This window comes from Heterodontus francisci, chromosome 8 (assembly GCF_036365525.1).
Source record: "Heterodontus francisci isolate sHetFra1 chromosome 8, sHetFra1.hap1, whole genome shotgun sequence".
In the NCBI taxonomy this organism is placed as follows: Eukaryota; Metazoa; Chordata; class Chondrichthyes; order Heterodontiformes; family Heterodontidae; genus Heterodontus; species Heterodontus francisci.
In genome coordinates, this window is record NC_090378.1 from 2,300,148 (window position 1) to 2,320,814 (window position 20,667).

The 20,667-nt window shown below is 45.2% G+C and overlaps 1 protein-coding gene across 6 annotated transcripts in view; it reads right to left on the reverse strand.

Moving 5' to 3' along the window:
* LOC137372615 (netrin-G1-like) overlaps window positions 1-20,667 on the reverse strand; it is a 215,455-nt gene that overhangs the window by 100,058 nt on the left and 94,730 nt on the right. Inside the window, exon 1 of one of the 6 annotated variants that reach the window (XM_068036555.1) lies at window positions 13,348-13,413. The exons of the other annotated variants lie outside the window; for them this stretch is intronic. The gene's annotated coding sequence lies outside the window, so the exon portion shown is untranslated. Of the gene's footprint in view, window positions 1-13,347; window positions 13,414-20,667 lie in introns of those variants that run through there. 6 annotated transcript variants of the gene reach the window in all.

A 20,667-nucleotide genomic window follows, 5' to 3' on the forward strand; every position in this document is an offset into this window, starting at 1 on the left:
TTGCTCAGCATGATAGAGCCTCCCTCAAATGGCTCGGAACGCATACTGTTCATCCGACTGCTCACCACCTCTGGTCCAGTACACCTACTCAGCATCTATGCTCCAACACTCTGCTCCCCACCTGAAGCTTAAGACCAGTTCTACGAGGAACTCCATAATATTATTAGTAGCATCCCCAATACCGAACATCTGTTCCTGCTGGGGGACTTTAATGCCAGAGTTGGGGCCGACCATGACTCATGGCCCTCCTGCCTTGGGCACTATGGCATTGGAAGGATGAATGAGGATGGACAGAGACTGCTTGAGTTGTGTACCTATCATAACCTCTGCATCACCAACTCGTTCTTTCACACTAAACCGTCACCAGGTTTCATGGAGGCACCCAAGATCGCGTTGTTGGCACCAGCTAGACCTCATCGTCACAAGGCGAGCCTCCTTAAACAGTGTTCAAATCACACGCAGCTGCCACAGTGCGGACTGCGACACCGACCACTCCCTGGTGTGCAGCAAGGTTAGCCTCAAACCAAAGAAGCTACATCACTCCAAGCAGAAGGGCCGCCCACGCATCAACACTAACAGAATTTCTTATCCACAGCTGTTACATAAGTTTCTAAATTCACTTGAAAAAGCCCTTCAAAACACACCTACAGGGGATGCAGAGACCAAGTGGGCCCACATCAGAGACGCCATCTATGACTCAGCAATGACCACCTTTGGCAAACGTGTGAAGCAGAATGCAAACTGGTTTCAATCTCACATTGAAGAGCTGGAACCTGTCATAGCCACTAAGCGCACTGCACTGTTGAACGACAAGAAAGCCCCCAGCGATTTAACATCCGTAGCACTTAAAGCAGCCAGAAGCACTGCACAAAGAACAGCCAGGTGCTGTGCAAATGACTACTGGCAACACCTATGCAGTCGTATTCAGCTGGCCTCTGACACCGGAAACATCAGAGAAATGTATGATGGCATTAAGAGCTTTTGGGCCAACCATCAAGAAGATCGCCCCCCTCAAATCTAAATCAGGGGACACAATCACTGACCAACGCAAGCAAATGGACCGCTGGGTTGAGCACGACCTAGAACTGTACTCCAGGGGGAAGGTTGTCACTGAGACTGCCCTCAATGCAGCCCAGTCTCTACCAGTCATGGATGAGCTGGACGTACAGCCAACAAAATCAGAACTCAGTGATGCCATTGATTCTCTAGCCAGCGGAAAAGCCCCTGGGAAGGACGGCATTACCCCGAAATAATCAAGAGTGCCAAGCCTGCTATACTTTCAGTACTCTACGAACTGCTTTGCCTGTGCTGGGACGAGGGAGCAGTACCCCAGGACATGCGCGATGCCAATATCATCACCCTCTATAAGAACAAGGGTGACCGCGATGACTGCAACAACTACCGTGGAATCTCCTTGCTCAGCATAGTGGGGAAAGTCTTCGCTCGAGTCGCTTTAAACAGGCTCCAGAAGCTGGCCGAGCGTGTCTACCCTGAGGCACAGTGTGGCTTTCGAGCAGAGAGATCCACCATTGACATGCTGTTCTCCCTTCACCAGCTACAGGAGAAATGCCGCGAACAACAGATGCCCCTCTACATTGCTTTCATTGACCTCACCAAAGCCTTTGACCTCGTCAACAGACGTGGTCTCTTCAGACCTACTAAGTATCATCACCTCATTCCATGACAATATGAAAGGCACAATTCAGCATAGCGGCACCTCATCAGACCCCTTTCTTATCCTGAGTGACGTGAAACAGGGCTGTGTTCTGTCACCTACACTGTTTGGGATCTTCTTCTCCCTACTGCTCTCACATGCGTTCAAGTCTTCAGAAGAAGGAATTTTCCTCCACACAAGGTCAGGTGGCAGGTTGTTCAACCTTGCCCGTCTAAGAGCGAAGACCAAAGTACGGAAAGTCCTCATTGGGGAACTCCTCTTTGCTGACGATGCTGCATTAACATCTCACACTGAAGAGTGTCTGCAGAGACTCATCAACAGGTTTGCGGCTGCCTGCAATGAATTTGGCCTAACCATCAGCCTCAAGAAAACGAACATCATGGGACAGGATGTCAGAAATGCTCCATCTATCTATATCGGCGACCACGCTCTGGAAGTGGTTCAAGAGTTCACCTACCTAGGCTCAACTATCACCAGTAACCTGTCTCTTGATGCAGAAATCAACAAGTGCATGGGAAAGGCTTCCACTGCTATGTCCAGACAGGCCAAGAGAATGTGGGAAAATGGCACTGACACAGAACACAAAACTCCGAGTGTATCAAGCCTGTGTCCTCAATACCTTGCTCTACGGCAGCGAGGCCTGGACAACGTATGTCAGCCAAGAGCGACATCTCAATTCATTCCATCTTCGCTGCCTCCGGAGAATCCTTGGCATCAGGTGGCAGGACCATATCTCCAACACAGAAGTCCCCGAGGCGGCCAACATCTCCAGCTTATACACATTACTGAGTCAGCGGCGCTTGAGATGGCTTGCCCATGTGAGCCGCTTGGAAGATGGCAGGATCCCCAAGGACACATTGTACAGCGAGCTCGCCACTGGTATCAGACCCACCGGCCATCCATGTCTCCGCTTTAAAGATGTCTGCAAACGCGACATGAAGTCCTGTGACATTGATCACAAGTCGTGGGAGTCAGTTGCCAGTGATCGCCAGAGCTGGCGGGCAGCCATAAAGGCGGGGCTAAAGTGTGGCGAGTCAAAGAGAGTTAGCAGTTGGCAGGAAAAGAGACAGAAGCACAAGGGGAGAGCCAACTGTGTAACAGCCCCGACAACCAATTTTATCTGCAGCTCCTGTGGAAGAGTCTGTCACTCTAGAATTGGCCTTTATAGCCACTCCAGGCGCTGCTTCACAAACCACTGACCACCTCCAGGTGCTTACCCATTGTCTCTCGAGACAAGGAGGCCAAAGAAAAGGACATGGGGTTCTATTTGTCAAATATTTTGGGTGAAATTCTGATCAAGGAACATCCTGAAGATAGGATACTCATTGAATGTTATGTGGATAATTGTTCTTTGTGGGACAATGTGCACTCTACAAAAAGTGTGAGAGCGAAAAGGCTACATATTGACTTGGCTGGATTGAAACAAATACTGAAGAGAAAGGAAATCTCCAATTTTAAACAGGAAGATGCAAGTTATCAGCTATCTGATTGTTTCACAAAGAGAAATAGGAGTGCAAAGAGATTGTTGGAAGTGCTGGATGAGGGGCATCTCACAATGTAAAAAAAACTTTGTGCCCAAGATGGAATTTAATTTTGATTTGTTTTGAAATATTTTTTGAGCATGTTAATCCAAGGTGTTTTGTAAACGAAACAAGGGAATCTGTTAATTGTGTGATTATATGTGTTAATTGTGTGATTATATGCAGGTGAAGGAAGTTAATTGGGGTTTTAGTTGAGCACTTAAAAGCAGACACTCACTGGGACTGGGAGAGGGATTTGTGCAGAGAGCTACATGTTTATAATCCTTTTATTCTGCACAGTAAAGGTGAAACTAAGTAAATATAGGCTCTAGCCTTATCCTTCTATAACAAGCTTTCTGGAGTTTGACACGCTGCACTGTCAGAGGGTCAGTACTGAGGGAGTGCTGCACAGTCAGAGGGTCAGTACTGAGGGAGTGCTGCACAGTCAGAGGGTCAGTACTGAGGGAGTGCTGCACTGTCGGAGGGTCAGTACTGAGGGAGTGCTGCACTGTCGGAGGGTCAGTACTGAGGGAGTGCTGCACTGTCGGAGGGTCAGTACTGAGGGAGTGCTGCACTGTCGGAGGGTCAGTACTGAGGGAGTGCTGCACTGTCGGAGGGTCAGTACTGAGGGAGTGCTGCACTGTCGGAGGGTCAGTACTGAGGGAGTGCTGCACTGTCAGAGGGTCAGTACTGAGGGAGTGCTGCACTGTCAGAGGGTCAGTACTGAGGGAGTGCTGCACTGTCAGAGGGTCAGTACTGAGGGAGTGCTGCACAGTCAGAGGGTCAGTACTGAGGGAGTGCTGCACAGTCAGAGGGTCAGTACTGAGGGAGTGCTGCACAGTCAGAGGGTCAGTACTGAGGGAGTGCTGCACTGTCGGAGTGTCGGTACTGTGGGAGTGCTGCACTGTCAGGCGGTCGGTACTGTGGGAGTGCTGCACTGTCAGAGGGGCAGTTCTGAGGCTACATTGTACTATTGGAGATGCCTTCTTTCACATGAAACATCGAACCGAGATCCCATCTGCCCAGGCAGGTCAATGTAAAAGATCCCATGAGATGAACATAGAACATGGAACAGTACAGCACAGTACAGGCCCTTCGGCCCACGATGTTGTGCTGAACCTTTAACCTACTCTAAGATCAAACTAACTACCTACCCTTCATTCTACTATCATCCATGTACCTATCCAAGAGTCGCTTAAATGTCCCTAATGTATCTGCTTCTACTACCACCACTGGCAGTGCATTCCACGCACCCACCACTCTCTGTGTAAAGAACCTACCTCTGACATCTCCCCGAAACCTTCAGTACATCAGTAGTGGGTAAGGTTTTAGAAACAATTATCAGGGGAAAAAATCAACAGATACTTGGAGAGGTTTGAGTTAATTAAGGAGAGCCAGCACGGATTTGTAAAAAGCAGATCATGCTTGACTGATCTAATTGAATTTTTTGATGAAGTAACAGAGAAGTTTGATGAAGAGAATGCCGTAGATGTTGTCTATATGGATTTGAAGAAAGTGTTTGACAAAGTACCACATAAAAGACTGGTTAATAAAATTGAGACTCATGGAATAGGAGGGTCAGTGTCCAATTAGATAAAAAGTTGGTAACTGGTTGTTTTTCAGACTGGAGGATGGTAGACAGTGGTGTTCCCCAAGGGTCAGTGCTGGGATCACTGCTTTTTTTGCTACATATAAATGACTTGGATCTTGGAATACAGAGTAGAATCTCAAAATCTGATGATGAAACCAAATTTGGAGGAGAGGCAAATAGTGAGGATGATATGAACCACCTGCAACAGGACAGTGATAGGCTAGCAGAAGGGACAGAGTGTCAGGTGTGACTCAGTTGGTAGCACTGTTGCCTTTAACTCACAGGCTTCTGGGTTTAAGTCTCGCTCTATGGGACTTGAGCATAAAAATGAAGGCTGATATGCCAGTGCAGCACTGGCGAAGCTCAGGGGAATTCTCCCCGGGGTCACATCCAATACTTATCCCTGCAACAATATCATTTAAAAATCGGATGATTTGATCATAATCTCAAGACTGTTTGTGGGATCTTGATGTGATAAGTTGGTAACTGTATTTCCTACCTTACAACTGTGACTACACTTGAAAAGTACTTGATTGACTGTGAATTGCTTTGGGATGTTCTGAGGTTGTGAAATGTGCGATAGAAACACAAGTTGTTTCTTTCCAATCCTGTGTGAAGTTTAAGAAGGTTTTTACCGACTGTCATTGCTTTTTATAAAAGGAACAGCTTAGTCGCCAGACACTTCCGAATTCTGTAATCCCTGCTGCATTGGGTTAGTGTTGGTGTAAACCTGTCAGACACAGCAGAATAGGCTCTGGGAATGTTGTGGACAGGCTAGTTTTACTGGATTAATAATCCTGAGAACAGGAGTTTAAATCTCATCATTCTTATTGTTACTTGCCCAGTCTGGGCCTGTTTCTAACTCCAGCCCCACACTAACGTGGTCAACTCTTAACAGCCCCTGAAATAGTCTAGTGCGACATTGTTTATCAAACCCACTATCAGGGGTTTAAGAAGGCAGCTCACCACCACCTTTAGGGCAACTAAGGATGGGCAATAAATACTGGCCTTGCCAACATCCTGAGAATGATTTCATAAAGGAACGTCAGTTTTAAGTCAACATATTGCAGGGAGCTCGATGGGATTCACAGCGTTAGAATTTAATTATAAAGAATGTGAACTGGCAGAAATGAATGTTTGTTGAAGTTAATGAAACCCAGAACTCTGCACCTGGTGTTTGTGTCTATACATTTCAGTAATGAGAAGACCAGAGGGAGGGTTCAGAGAACAGGACCAGACTGGTGAAAGAATGCAAATCTCCAGCAAATCATCAACAAGCAGTGGTGTCATCCCACATTATTGACAGGGCCCTGTGTAGATCCGTCCTGATAGACACAATCATCTTTCATTAAATACTGAGCTTCCAATTTTAAACCCTCCTTCGCCAATGGGCGACCTCCTTTTAATGAAAGGTCTCCAATAAAGGGCCTTCTCGCCAAACCAATCTCCCGAGTGCTCCAGCTTCACTGAGACTCAGGCCTGTGAGCAAGTGCTCAGGTAATCCACCGAAACCGGATTTAAACAACCACTTTAATTTCAGTCTCATTTCTGCTCAGTGAACAGGTTACTGTGGGAGGGGGGAAAGTGGGAGGGAGGCAGGGAAATAAAACAGGAGCTCAGAGCAAGAATTAAACTCCATCAGTAGAAGATGGAAAATGTTTCTGGTGAATAAACAGTATGTGTGGGAGGAGAGAGAGAGGGAAGAGATTGATTTATACAGCACTGTTCATTATCGCATCCCAAACAAGGTTTACACCCAGTGAAGTATTTTTGAAATGTAGTCACTGTTGTAAGAAATGCAGCAGCCAATCTGTGCACAGCAAGCTCCCACAAACAAACAACAATGTGATAATGACCAGATAATCTGTTTATGTGATGTTGATTGAGGAATAAATATTGTCCCAGGACACCAGGGAGAATTCAAAACTGACCCTCTGACTGTGCGGCACTCCCTCAGTACTGACCCTTCAACAGTGCGGCACTCCCTCAGTACTGACCCTCCGACAAAGAAATATAGAAAAATAGGAGCAGGAGTCGACCCTTTGGGCCTGCTCTGCCATTCAATACGATCATGGCTGATCATCCAACCTCAGTACCCTGTTCCCGCTTTCTCTCCGTATCCCTTGATCCCTTTAGCCGTAAGAACTATATCTAACTCTTTCTTGAATATATTTAATGATTTGGCCTCAACTGCTTTCTATGGTAGAGAATTTCACAGGTTCACCACTCTCTGGGTGAAGAAATCGCTCCTCATCTCGGTCCTAAATAGCTTACCCCTTATCCTTAGACTGTGACCCCTGGTCCTGGATTCCCCCACCATCGGGAACATCCTTCCTGCATCTAGTCTGTCCAGTCCTGTTCGAATTTTGTAGGTTTCTATGAGATTCCCCCCACACTCTTCTGAATTCAAGCGAATACAAGCCTAATTGACCCAATCTCTCTTCATACATCAGTCCTGCCATCCCAGGAATCAGTCTGGTTAACCTTCACTGCATTCCCTCCATAGCAAGAACATCCTTCCTCAGATAAGGAGACTAAAACTGCACACAATGCTCCATATGTGGTCTCACCAAGGCTCTGTATAATTGCAGCAAGACATCTTTACTCCTGTACTCAAATCCTTTCGCAATGAAGGCCAACATACCATTTGCCTTCTTAACTGCCTGCTGCACCTGCATGCTTACTTTCAGCGACTGGTGCACGAGAACACCCAGGTCTCGCTGCACCTCACCCTTTCCTGATCTATCGCCATTCAGATAATAATCTGCCTTTCTGTTTTTACAACCAACGTGGATAATCTCACATTTATTCACATTATACTGCATCTGTCATGTATTTGCCCACTCACTCCACTCAAAATAGGAAGGGTGCGGTAACAATGTTGGGGCTGTACTACAGGCCTCCCAACAGCGAGCGTGAGATAGAGGTACAAATATGTAAACAGATTATGGAAAGATGTAGGAGCAACAGGGTGGTGGTGATAGGAGATTTTAATTTTCCCAACATTGACTGGGATTCACTTAGTGTTAGAGGTCTAGATGGAGCAGAATTTGTAAGGAGCATCCAGGAGGGTTTTCAAGAGCAGTATGTAAATAGTCCAACTCGGGAAGGGGCCATACTGGACCTGGTGTTGGGGAATGAGCCCAGCCAGGTGGTTGAAGTTTCAATAGGGGACTACTTTGGGAATAGTGATCACAATTCCGTAAGTTTCAGAATACTCATGGTCAAAGACGAGAGTGGTCCTAAAGGAAGAGTGCTAAATTGGGGGAAGGCCAACTATACCAAAATTCGGCAGGAGCTGGGGAATGTAGATTGGGAGCAGCTGTTTGAAGGTAAATCCACATGTGATATGTGGTCGGCTTTTAAAGAGAGGTTGATTAGCGTGCAGGAGAGACATGTTCCTGTGAAAATGAGGGATAGAAGTGGCCAGTTTAGGGAACCATGGATGACAGGTGAAATTGTGAGACTAGCTAAGAGGAAAAAGGAAGCAGACATAATGTCTAGGCGGCTGAAGAAAGACGAAGCTTTGGAAGAATATCGGGAATGTAGGATCAATCTGAAATGAGGAATTAAGAGGGCTAAAAGGGGTCATGAAATATCTTTAGCAAACAGGGTTAAGGAAAATCCCAAAGCCTTTTATTCATATATAAGGAGCAAGAGGGTAACTAGAGAAAGGATTGGCCCACTCAAGGACAAAGGAGGAAAGTTATGCATGGAGTCAGAGAAAATGGGTGAGATTCTAAACGAGTACTTTGCATCGGTATTCACCGAGGAGAGGGACATGACGGATGTTGAGGTTAGGGACAGATGTTTGATTACTCTAGGTCAAGTCGGCATAAGGAGGGAGGAAGTGTTGGGTATTCTAAAGGGCATTAAGGTGGACAAGTCCCCAGGTCCGGATGGGATCTATCCCAGGTTGCTGAGGGAAGCGAGAGAGGAAATAGCTGGGGCCTTAACAGATATCTTTGCAGCATCCTTAAACACGGGTGAGGTCCCGGAGGACTGGAGAATTGCTAATGTTGTCCCCTTGTTTAAGAAGGGTAGCAGGGATAATCCAGGTAATTATAGACCGGTGAGCCTGACGTCAGTGGTAAGGAAGCTGCTGGAGAAGATACTGAGGGATAGGATCTATTCCCATTTGGAAGAAAATGGGCTTATCAGTGATAGGCTACATGGTTTTGTGCAGGGAAGGTCATGTCTTACCAACTTAATAGAATTCTTTGAGGAAGTGACAAAGTTGATTGATGAGGGAAGGGCTGTAGATGTCATATACATGGACTTCAGTAAGGCGTTCGATAAGGTTCCCCATGGTAGGCTGATGGAGAAAGTGAAGTCGCATGGGGTCCAGGGTGTACTAGCTAGATGGATAAAGAACTGGCTGGGCAACAGGAGACAGAGAGTAGCAGTGGAAGGGAGTTTCTCAAAATGGAGACGTGTGACTAGTGGTGTTCCACAGGGATCCGTGCTGGGACCACTGTTGTTTGTGATATACATAAATGATTTAGAGGAAAGTATAGGTGGTCTGATTAGCAAGTTTGCAGACGACACTAAGATTGGTGGAGTAGCAGATAATGAAGGGGACTGTCAGAGAATACAGCAGAATATAGATAGATTGGAGAGTTGGGCAGAGAAATGGCAGATGGAGTTCAATCAAGGTAAATGTGAGGTGATACATTTTGGAAGATCCAATTCAAGAGTGAACTATACAGTAAATGGAAAAGTCCTGGGGAAAATTGATGTACAGAGAGATTTGGGTGTTCAGGTCCATTGTTCCCTGAAGGTGGCAACGCAGGTAAATAGAGTGGTCAAGAAGGCATACGGCATGCTTTCCTTCATCGGACGGGGTATTGAGTACAAGAGTTGGCAGGTCATGTTACAGTTGTATAGGACTTTGGTTCGGCCACATTTGGAATACTGCGTGCAGTTCTGGTCGCCACATTACCAAAAGGATGTGGATGCTTTGGAGAGGGTGCAGAGGAGGTTCACCAGGATGTTGCCTGGTATGGAGGGCACTAGCTATGAAGAGAGGTTGAGTAGATTAGGATTATTTTCATTAGAAAGGCGGAGGTTGAGGGGGGACCTGATTGAGGTGTACAAAATCATGAGAGGTATGGACAGGGTGGATAGCAAGAAGCTTTTTCCCAGAGTGGGGGATTCAATTACAAGGGGACACGAGTTCAAAGTGAAAGGGGAAAAGTTTAGGGGGGATATGCGTGGAAAGTTCTTTACGCAGAGGGTGGTGGGTGGCTGGAACGCGTTGCCAGCGGAGGTGGTAGACGCGGGCACGATAGCGTCTTTTAAGATGTATCTGGATAGATACATGAATGGGCAGGAAGCAAAGAGATACAGACCCTTAGAAAATAGGCGACATGTTTAGATAGAGGATCTGGATCGGCGCAGGCTTGGAGGGCCGAAGGGCCTGTTCCTGTGCTGTAATTTTCTTTGTTCTTTGTTCTGTCCAAATCACACTGGAGCTTCTCTGCATCCTCGTCACAGCTCACACTCCCACCCAGCTCAGTGTCATCTGCAAACTTGGATATATGACATTTAACTCCCTCATCTATATCATTAATATTTATTGTGAATAGCTGAGGTCTGAGCACTGATCCCTGCGATACCCCACTAGTCACTGCCTGCCACTCAGAAAAAGACCCGTTTATTCCTGCTCTTTGTTTCCTGTCTGCCAACCAGTTCTCTATCCATGTCAGTACCTTACCCCCAATCCTATGTGCTTTAATGTTGCACACTAATCTCTTATGTGGGATCTTATCGAAAGCCTTCTGAATGTTCAAATACACTAGATCCACTGGTTCTCCCTTATCTATTCTACTTGTTACATCCTCAAATAATTCCAGTAGATTTGTCAAGCATGATTTCCCTTTCGTAAATCCAAATTGACTTTGTCTGATCCTGTCACTGTTTTCCAAGTGCTCTGCTATTACATCTTTTATAATGGACTCTAGCATTTTCCCCACTACTGATGTCAGGCTAACCGGTCTATAATTCCCTGTTTTCTCTCTATCGTCTTTTTTAAATAGTGGGGTTACATTAGCTACCCTCCAATCCATTGGAACTGTTCCAGAGTCTAGAATTTTGAAAAATGACCAGCAATGCATCTACTATTTCTAGAGCCACTTCCTTAAGTACTCTGGGATGTAGATTATCAGGCCCTGGGAATTTATCGGCCTTCAATCCCATCAATTTCCCGAACTCCATTTCCCTACTAATACTGATTTCATACAGTTCCTCCTTCTCACTGGACCCTATGTTCCCCAATCTTTCTGGGAGGTAATTTGTGTCCTTCTTTGTGAAGACAGAACCAAAGTATGTATTTAATTGGTCTGCCATTTCTTTGTTCCCTCTTTTAAATTCCCTTGTTTCTGACTGTAAGGGACATACATTTGTCTTCACTAATCTTTCTCTTCACATATCGATAGAAGCTTTTACAGTCAGTTTTTATGTTCTCTGCAAGCTTACTCTCACTATATTTTCCCCTTCCTGATCAATCCCTTTGTCCTCCTTTGCTGAATTCTAAACTGTTCCCAATCCTCAGGTTTGCTGCTTGTTCTGGCCATTTTATTTTTCTCTTCCTTGGATCTAATACTATCCCCAATTTCTTTTGTAAGCCACGGTTGAGCCACCCTTCCTGTTTTATTTTTGCGCCAGACAGGAATGAACAATTGATGTAATTCATCCATGTGCTCTTTAAATGCTAGCCATTGCCTATCCACTGTCAATCCTTTAGGTAACGTTCCCTAATCTATCATAGCCAACTTGTGCCTCATATCTTCATAATTTCCTTTATTTAGATTCAGTACCCTAGTCTCGGAATCAACTCTTTCATTCTCCATCTTAATGAAGAATTCCAGCATGTTATGGTCGCTCTTCCCCAAGGGACCCTGCACATCAAGATTGTTAACTAATCCTTTCTCATTACATAATACCCAGTCTAGGATAGCCTGTTCTCTAGTTGGTTCCTCAACATATTGGTCCAAAAAACCATCACATATGCACTCCAGGAATTCCTCCTCTACAGTATTATTACTAATTTGGTTTGCCCAATCTATATGTAGACTAAATTCTCCCACAATTACAGTTGCACCCTTATTGCATGCGTCTCTAATTTCCTGTTTAATGCCATGCTCTACATCACCACTGCTGTTTGGCGGTCTATATACAACCCTCACCAAAGTTTTCTGCCCTTTGGTGTTTTGTAACTCCACCCATACAGATTCCACATCAGGATTCTCTGAGCTAATATCCTTCCTCACTATTATATTGATTTCCTCTTTTACTAAACGCTACTTCACCACCTTTCCCTTTTTGCCTGTCCTTCCTAAATATTGAATATCCTTGGATGTTCAGTTCCCATCCTTGGTCACCCTGCAGCCATGTCTCCGTAACTGTAACTATATTGTATCCATTTACATAAGAACATAAGAACTAGGAGCAGGAGTAGGCAATTCAGCCCCTCGAGCCTGCTCTGCCATTCAATACGATCATGGCTGATCTCATCTTGGCCTCAATTCCACTTTCCTGCCCGTTCTCCATAACCCTTCACTAACACGTACTCACTAACATGTGGCACAGGAAGTAATCCTGAGATCACTATCTTTGAGGTCCTGCTTTTTAATTTGGCTCCTCACTCCTTAAATTGAGCTTGCAGGACCTCATCCCTTTTTCTACCGATGTCGTTGGTACCGACATGTACCAGAACCTCTGGATGTTCACCCTCCCCCTTCAGAATGTCCTGCAGCTGCTCCGAGACATCCTTGACCCTAGCACCAGGGAGGCAACATACCATCCTGGAGTCTCATTTGCGGCCACAGAAACACCTGTCTGTTCCCCTTACAATTGAATCCCCTATCACTATGGCTCTCCCAGTCTTTCCCCCACCCCCCCTGCTGTGCAGCAGAGCCCTCCGTGGTGCCACCAACTTGGCTGTTGCTGCTTTCCCCTGGGAGGTCATCCCCCCCAACAGTATCCAAAGCGGTATATCTGTTTGAGAGGGGGATGGCCACAGAGGACTCCTGCACTACCTGCCTGCGACTACTACTCCGTCTGGTGGTCACCCATCCCTTTTCTGCCTGTGCAGCCATTACCTGCGGTGTGACCACCTCACTAAACATGCTATCCACGACTTCCTCAGCATCGCGGATGCTCCACAGTGAATCCACCCGCAGCTCCAGCTCCGTAATGTGGGTAGTCAGTAACTGCAGATGGATACACTTCCTGCACACATGGTCGTCAGGGACACTGGAAGCGTTCCTGATTTCCCACATAGCACAGGAGGAGCATATCAAGGGGCTGAGCTCTCCTGTCATGACTTACCTTTAGATTACTTAGTTACTCCCTTGAATTAAAAAATACTAATTATGCTAGGGGCCTTGTTCTACTCCAAACACTACTCACTACTATCTAAAATCCTTAATAAATTACACTAATTTAAAAAAACACACTTTAATAGTACTAACTTTATCACTTATACGGTAGGTTTAAAAAAGAACTTGCCCCTGATATTTTTTTAAGGCTATTTCCAGGGACTAACAGCTATTACTCACCAACCAATCACCTTGCAGCTTTCCTGTGATGTCACTGTTGACTTTATTTTTCAAACTCCGTCGCGCCTGGACTGCTCTCACACAGGTCCTCTCCTCTACGCTCCACTCCCGGAAGGTAAGAAGCACACCCTCAAAACTTCCCCTCCAAAAGTGCAGCGCTCCCTCAGTACTGACCCTCCGACGGTGCAGTACTCCCTCAGTACTGACCCTCCGATGGTGCAGTGCTCCCTCAGTACTGACCCTCCGACGGTGCAGTGCTCCCTCAGTACTAACCCTCCGCCGGTGCAGCGCTCCCTCAGTACTGACCCTCCGACGATGCAGCACTCCCTCAGTACTGACCCTCCGCCGGTGCAGCGCTCCCTCAGTACTGACCCTCCGATGGTGCAGCGCTCCCTCAGTACTGACCCTCCGACGGTGCAGTGCTCCCTCAGTACTGACCCTCCGCCGGTGCAGCGCTCCCTCAGTACTGACCCTCCGACGATGCAGCACTCCCTCAGTACTGACCCTCCGCCGGTGCAGCGCTCCCTCAGTACTGACCCTCCGCCGGTGCAGCGCTCCCTCAGTACTGACCCTCCGACGATGCAGCACTCCCTCAGTACTGACCCTCCAACGGTGCAGCGCTCCCTCAGTACTGACCCTCCGACGGTGCAACACTCCCTCAGTACTGACCCTCCGACAGTGCAACACTCCCTCAGTACTGACCGTCCGACAGTGCAGCACTCCCTCAGTACTGCAATGGGACTGTCAGTGTGGATTATGAGCTCAAGTCTGGAGTTTGAGTTGAACCTTTGAGCTTGCCTGTCTGTCTCTGTGTTTTTAATTAAATGGGCAAGTGGGTAATACAGAGAATGGGAAACAGAATAACAGGAGACAGAGCTGAGACTCATCATTCAAACTGGTCGATAGAAAAATCCATCTACTGACAACAGGGTCAGAGGTCAGTCAGTCATTGCCACAACAATAATAAATAATTTTCAAACCTTCTCCTCTCTCAGCTGCGAAGTGAATTGATAGGAACAGTCCCAGAGGGAACAACACTGAGGGTTTCTGATCCGGGAATAAAGAGACTGGGAAAGGTTAATGTGCAGCCGGTTTTACTGGGGATTGGGCATAGAGAATTCATGGGGATATAATCTACAGCCTCAGCTTTCATCCACTGACTGTAGCCTTTCTCAGGCCCTCTCTTTTCCTTCTGAGTTTTTTAAGATTTAGTCACAGACCCAGTAAAATGGACTGTGATATTGGAGTGAATGTTTGCCATGTTCAACTGAAACCCTATCTGCTGCTTAAAATAAACTCCCTTAAAACAGGTGAAAATATAGAATTTTCCAGCATAGGAGGCCATTAATCCCATTGTACCAAGCTAAACTCCCTTAAAACAGAGAAAAAGATATACACAGAAGGGAAAAAATATCAGGGCTATGGGGGAAAGGTAGGTAGGGGAGTGGGGTAATTGGACATGGCCACAATGGGCTGAATGGCCTCCTTCTGTGCTGTCAGACTCGATGAACAGCTAACAGAGGAATGGATACTAATATTAATAATCCTGAGAGCATCTGGTCATTAGCTCAGCTATTTGGACAATCTTGCTGTTCCTAACTAGACTAATTTCGACATTACAACAGCGACTGAACTTGTAAAGTGTTTCATTGGTTGTAAAGTGGTTTCGGACATCATGAGGTAATGAAAAAGCTGCTATAGAAATCCAAGTCTTTGTTTTTAAAGATGAGACCCAGAAACTCGATGTTAGCATTCACCAGCTGTCACAACTCAATTGGATTTTCATAATTGGTGCTAGGATTCAGAAATAATTGGCTGTCAGACTTTTAGCCGAGCAAGTCACAGACTGTGTTTCTACAGAAGTAGTGATGATCCTCCCTTTAAGCCGACAGTTCCAGTGAGCCTCGCAACACATGTAATGAATTTGCTGAGACAAGGGTTTCTGGTTAACCACATCCTCCTTCAAACTCACGGACAGTGACTGAATGTAAAGGGAGCAAAATAGTGAGATAATCCTGTCACTGGGTAAATCATCAGTGCAACCGCACTTAGAAAACAGTTACAGTTCATCAAATACTGTGTACAGTTCATCAAATACTGTGCACAGTTCCATTACAAAAATGATATTGCAGCTATTGAAAGGGTACAGAAGAAAGCTAGGAGGAGATGGTGGTGTAGTGGTAATGTCACTGAGCTACAAATCCAGGGGCCTGGCTAATGCCCTGAGGACATGGGTTTAAATTCTACCCCCACCACCCCCTCCCCTCTCCCACAGCAGCTGGTGGATCTTAAATTCAATTAATTCATGAAAATAAATAAATGAGTCTCCCCTTATTCTGTAACTATGTTCCCTAGTTTAAAGTATTAGCATGGATAGAGGATTGGTTGACTAACAGGAAGCAGAGAGTGGGGATAAATGAGTGCTATTCTGGTTGGCAGTCAGTCACTAGTGGTGTGCCTCAGGGATCGGTGTTGGGACCGCAATTATTTACAATTTATATAGATGATTTGGAGTTGGGGACCACGTGTAGGTTGTCAAAGTTTGCAGATGACACTAAGATGAGAGGCAGAGCAAAGAGTGCAGATGACTGTGAAACTTTGCAGAGGAACATAGATACATTGAGTGAGTGGGCAAAGGTCTGGCAGATGGAATACAATGTTAATAAATGTGAAGTCATTCATTTCGGTAGGAGTAACAGTAAAAAGGATTATTACTTGAATGGTAAAAAGTTGCAGCATGCTGCTATGCAGAGGGACCTAGGTGTCCTTGTGCATGAATCGCAGAAGGTTGGTCTGCAGGTACAGCAAGTAATTTGGAAGGCAAATGGAATTTTGTCCTTCATTGCTAAAGGGATTGAGTTTAAAAGTAGAGAGGTTATGTTGCAGCTGTATAAGGTACTGGTGAGGCCGCACCTGGAGTACTGTGTGCAGTTTTGGTCTCCTCACTTGAGAAAGGATATACTGGCACTGGAGAGGGTGCAGAGGAGGTTCACTAGATTGATTCCGGAGTTGAGGGGGTTGGCTTATGAGGAGAGACTGAGTAGATTGGGATTATATTCATTGGAGTTCAGAAGAATGAGGGGGGATCTTATAGAAAAATATAAAATCATGAAGGGAATAGATAAGATACAAGTAGAGAGGATGTTTCCACTGGCAGGTGAAGCTAGGACAAGAGGGCATAGCCTCAAGATTAGAGGGAGCAGATTTAGGACTGAATTAAGAAGGAACTTCTTCACCCAGAGGGTTGTTAATCTATGGAATTCCTTGCCCAGTGAAGTAGTTGACGCTTCTTCAGTAAACGTCTTTAAAGCTAAGGTAGATATCTTTTTGAACAATAAAGGAATTAAGGGATATGGTGGGAGCATGGGTAAGTGGATCTGAGTCCACGAAAAGATCAGCCATGATCTTATTGAATGGCAGAGCAGGCTCGAGGGGCCGGATGGCCTACTCCTGCTCCTAGTTCTTATATATATATATATATATAGTTCAAGATTCCCCCACCAGTGGAATCATCTTCTCAACAGCTACCCTGTCAAGCCCCCTCAGAATCTTGTACATTTCAATAAGATCACCCCTCATTCTTCTAAACCCTAATGCATAGAGGCCTAACCTGTTCAGCCATTCTTGATAGGTCAACCCTTTCATCCCAGGAATCCGCCGAGTGAATCTCTTTTGAACTGCCTCCAATGCCAGTATATCCTTTCTTAAATACAGGAACTAAAACTGTACACAGTACTCCAGGTACGGCCTCACCAACACCCTGTACAGTTGTAACAAGACTTCCCTATTTTTAAACTCCAACCCCCTAGCAATAAAGGCCAAAATTCCATTTGGCTTCTTAATTACTTGCTGCACCTGCATGCTAACTTTTTGTGTTTTTTACACAAGAACACCCAAATGAAAGCAAAATACTGCAGATGCTGGAAATCAGAAATAAGAACAAGAAATGCTGGAAATACTCAGCAGGTCTGGCAGCATCTGTGGAGAGTGAAGCAGAGTTAACATTTCAGTTCAGTGACTCTTCTTCAGAACTAGCAGATATTAGAAATGTGAAAGGTTTTAAGCAAGTAAAGTGGGGGTGGGGCAAGAGATAACAAAGGGGAAGGTGTAGATAGGACTGGGGCACAGAGAATAATTGATCAGAAGGTCATGGAACAAAGGCAAATGGTATGTTAATGGTGTGGTGAAAGACAAAGCATTAGTACAGAGAGGGTGTTAATTGATAGAAAACTGAACAGCCTGGCCCCAAGCACAAACATGAACAAAACAGTGGGTAGGCACCATAAAAACTAACTGAACAAACTAAAATAAAATACACATCAAAATGAAAAAAGAAAAAATAACTCAAAAGAAAAACAAAAAGTAGGGGGGCCCGTCATGCTCTGAAATTATTGAACTCAATGTTCAGTCCGGCAGGCTGTAGTGTGCCTAATCGGTAAATGAGATGCTGTTCCTCGAGCTTGCGTTGATGTTCACTGGAACACTGCAGCAATCCCAGGACAGAGGTGTGAGCATGAGAGCAGGGGGGAGCGTTGAAATGGCAAGCAACCGGAAGCTCAGGGTCATTACACCCAGATCCCTCTGTGCTGCACTTTTTTGAAGTCTCTCTCTATTTAAATAATAATCTGCCTTTTGATTCTTCCTACCAAAGTGCATGACCTCACACTTTCCTATATTAAACTCCATCTGCCAAGTTTTTGCCCACTCACTTAACCTATCTATATCCCCTTGCAGATTCCTTATGTCCTCATCACAACATGCCCTCCCACCTATTTTTGTATCGTCAGCAAATTTGGATATATTACACTCTGCCCCCTCCTCCAAGTCATTAATATAGATAGTAAATAATTGAGGCCCTAGGACTGATCCTTGTGGCACTCCACTAGTTACGTCTTTCCAACCTGAAAAAGACCCATTAATCCCGACTCCCTGTCTTCTGTGTGTTAACCAATCCTCAATCCATGCTAATACATTACTCCCAATACAGTGAACTCCTATCTTGTGCAATAATCTTTTATGTAGCACCTTATCGAATGCCTTCTGGAAATCCAAATACACGACATCTACCAGTTCCTCTTTATTAACTCTGCTTGTTATATCAAAGAACTCTAGCAAATTTATCAAACATGATTTCCCTTTCACAAAATCGTGTTGACTCTGTTTGATTGTGTTAAGCTTTTCTAAATGTCCTGCTATTTCTTCCTTAATAAATGGACTCTAGCATTTTCCCAACGATCGATGTTAGGCTGACTGGCCTATAGTTTCCTGCTTTTTGTCTCCCTCCTTTCTTGAACAGAGGCGTCACATTAGCGGTTTTCCAATCTGCTGGGACCCTACCGGAAACCAGTAAGTTCTGGAATATTTTAACCAATGCCTCCACTATCTCTGCAGCCACTTCTTTTAAAACCCTTGGATGCAGGCCATCAGGTCCTGGCGACTTGTCTGCCTTTAGTCCCATTAGTTTGTCAAATACTTTGTCCCTCGTGATAGAGACTATTACAAGATCTTTCCTCCCATTAGCTCCTTACTTATCTGATTTCTGTGGAATGTTTATCGTGTCCTTTTCTTCTTTAAACCTGAGAAAACCTGGTTGTGCTCATTTCTTTGCCTTACAGTTGGAAAGCAGTGAACTGGAATTCACCAAGGGGGAGCTAAAAACACAGTGTGTTTAAAATTAAACCCTGTTACAATAAGACCAGGTGAGGACAGTAAAAGATCCCGAGACACCTTTCTCACATGGTCGTAACAGAAATTGGCTGCTAGCGTCCGGAATTTTACCCACAGACAAATGAGAGAAATTGGAAGTGGGAAGCCAAATTGTTCCCAATCAAAAAAAGAGCAAGATTAATGCAGGTTTTTTTGTGGTTGTGTGTGATTGAAAACAAACATGTCTGCAACTGAAGCTAGTAGTTCTCCAAGACAGGGTGAAGTAACTTGGGATAAGTTAAAAGCACTGTCTATGGAGGAGTTGAGGAAAATGGCTGAGCAGTGTGGGATCACTGTACATGGCAAGGCTAGGAAGTCTGAAATCCCAAGGCTAGTGGCCAACCATTATTCCCTTGAATCTGAAGAAGCAGAAACAGGGTTAGAAGCAGACCCAGAGAGGGTATTGCTAGCAAAGATACAATTGGAACAGAGGAAACTTGAATTAGAGGAAAAAGAGAGAGAGAGGCAAGAGAGGGAGAAAGAGAGAGCTTTCCAAAAGGAACGTGAAGAGAATGAAAGGCAGGGGAGAGAGAGAGAGAGAGAGAGAGAGAGAGAGAGAAAAAGAATATACCAGAAAGAATTCGAAGAGAGAGAGCTGAAGCAGCTTGAGTTAACTAGGGGGTGACAGAGTAACCCCAGTGAAAGCATGGCCAATATGGAGGAGTATAATTCAGGGCTGGGTACAAAATTGCTAAAACTCACTTAATTTATTCCAAAATTCAATGAGGAAGATGTGGAAGAATTTTTTGCATCTTTTGAGAAACTGGTAAGGCAGCTAAAATAGCCAGCTGAGACCTGGTCTCTCCTATTGCAAAGCAAACTAACCGGAAAAGCCCATGAGGTTCATTCCTTCTTGCCAGATGAGAGTTCATCAAATTATGAACTGACCAAAAATGCTATCGTCAGGACACAATAAATTAGTACCCGAAGCCTATCGCCAAATATTTAGAACCCTCAAAAAACAAGCTAATCACATTTATCTCGAGTTTGAAAGAAGTAAGCAGCTGGCTTTTGACCAGTGGCTGAGAGCTCTAAAAATACAGCTCAGCTATGAGACTCTGAGAAGTAATCCTGTTAGAGGAATTTAAAAACTTTCTCCAATTCTCAATAAAGACCCATGTAGAGGAGCAGGGGGTTCAGGAAGCCTGGCAAGCGGCTGTTCTGGCCAATGAGTTTGCTTTAATTTATCAGTCAGTTTCCCAGGGGAGAACTTTTCCTAATTACCCCCACAAATCTGAAAAGGACAAAGGGTGGGAAGGTGATTTCTGCCCAGGCAGTCCTGGAAGAGAAAGGAAAGCAGGAGACACAGAGGGCCCTCCTCCAGGTAAAAAGGAAGGTGCTGTGAGACCCGGAGACCTGTGTGATTCCATTGTAATAAAGCAGGGCATTTAAAAGCTGACTGCTGCAAACTAAAGGGGAAACCTGTAGGGTTAATCAGGGCACACCCACTCAGTGAAGACTGGACCCTGATGCAAAGCACAGCAGAACAAGCTGTGGCTTTAACTGCAGTAAGAGTGCAATCCAGGAAGCTTACTACGGCCAGTGCAAGAAAAGTTAATAGGATTCCTGAAGGTTATCAGGGTTTTGTATTTGAAGGGATAGTAACCCCATACC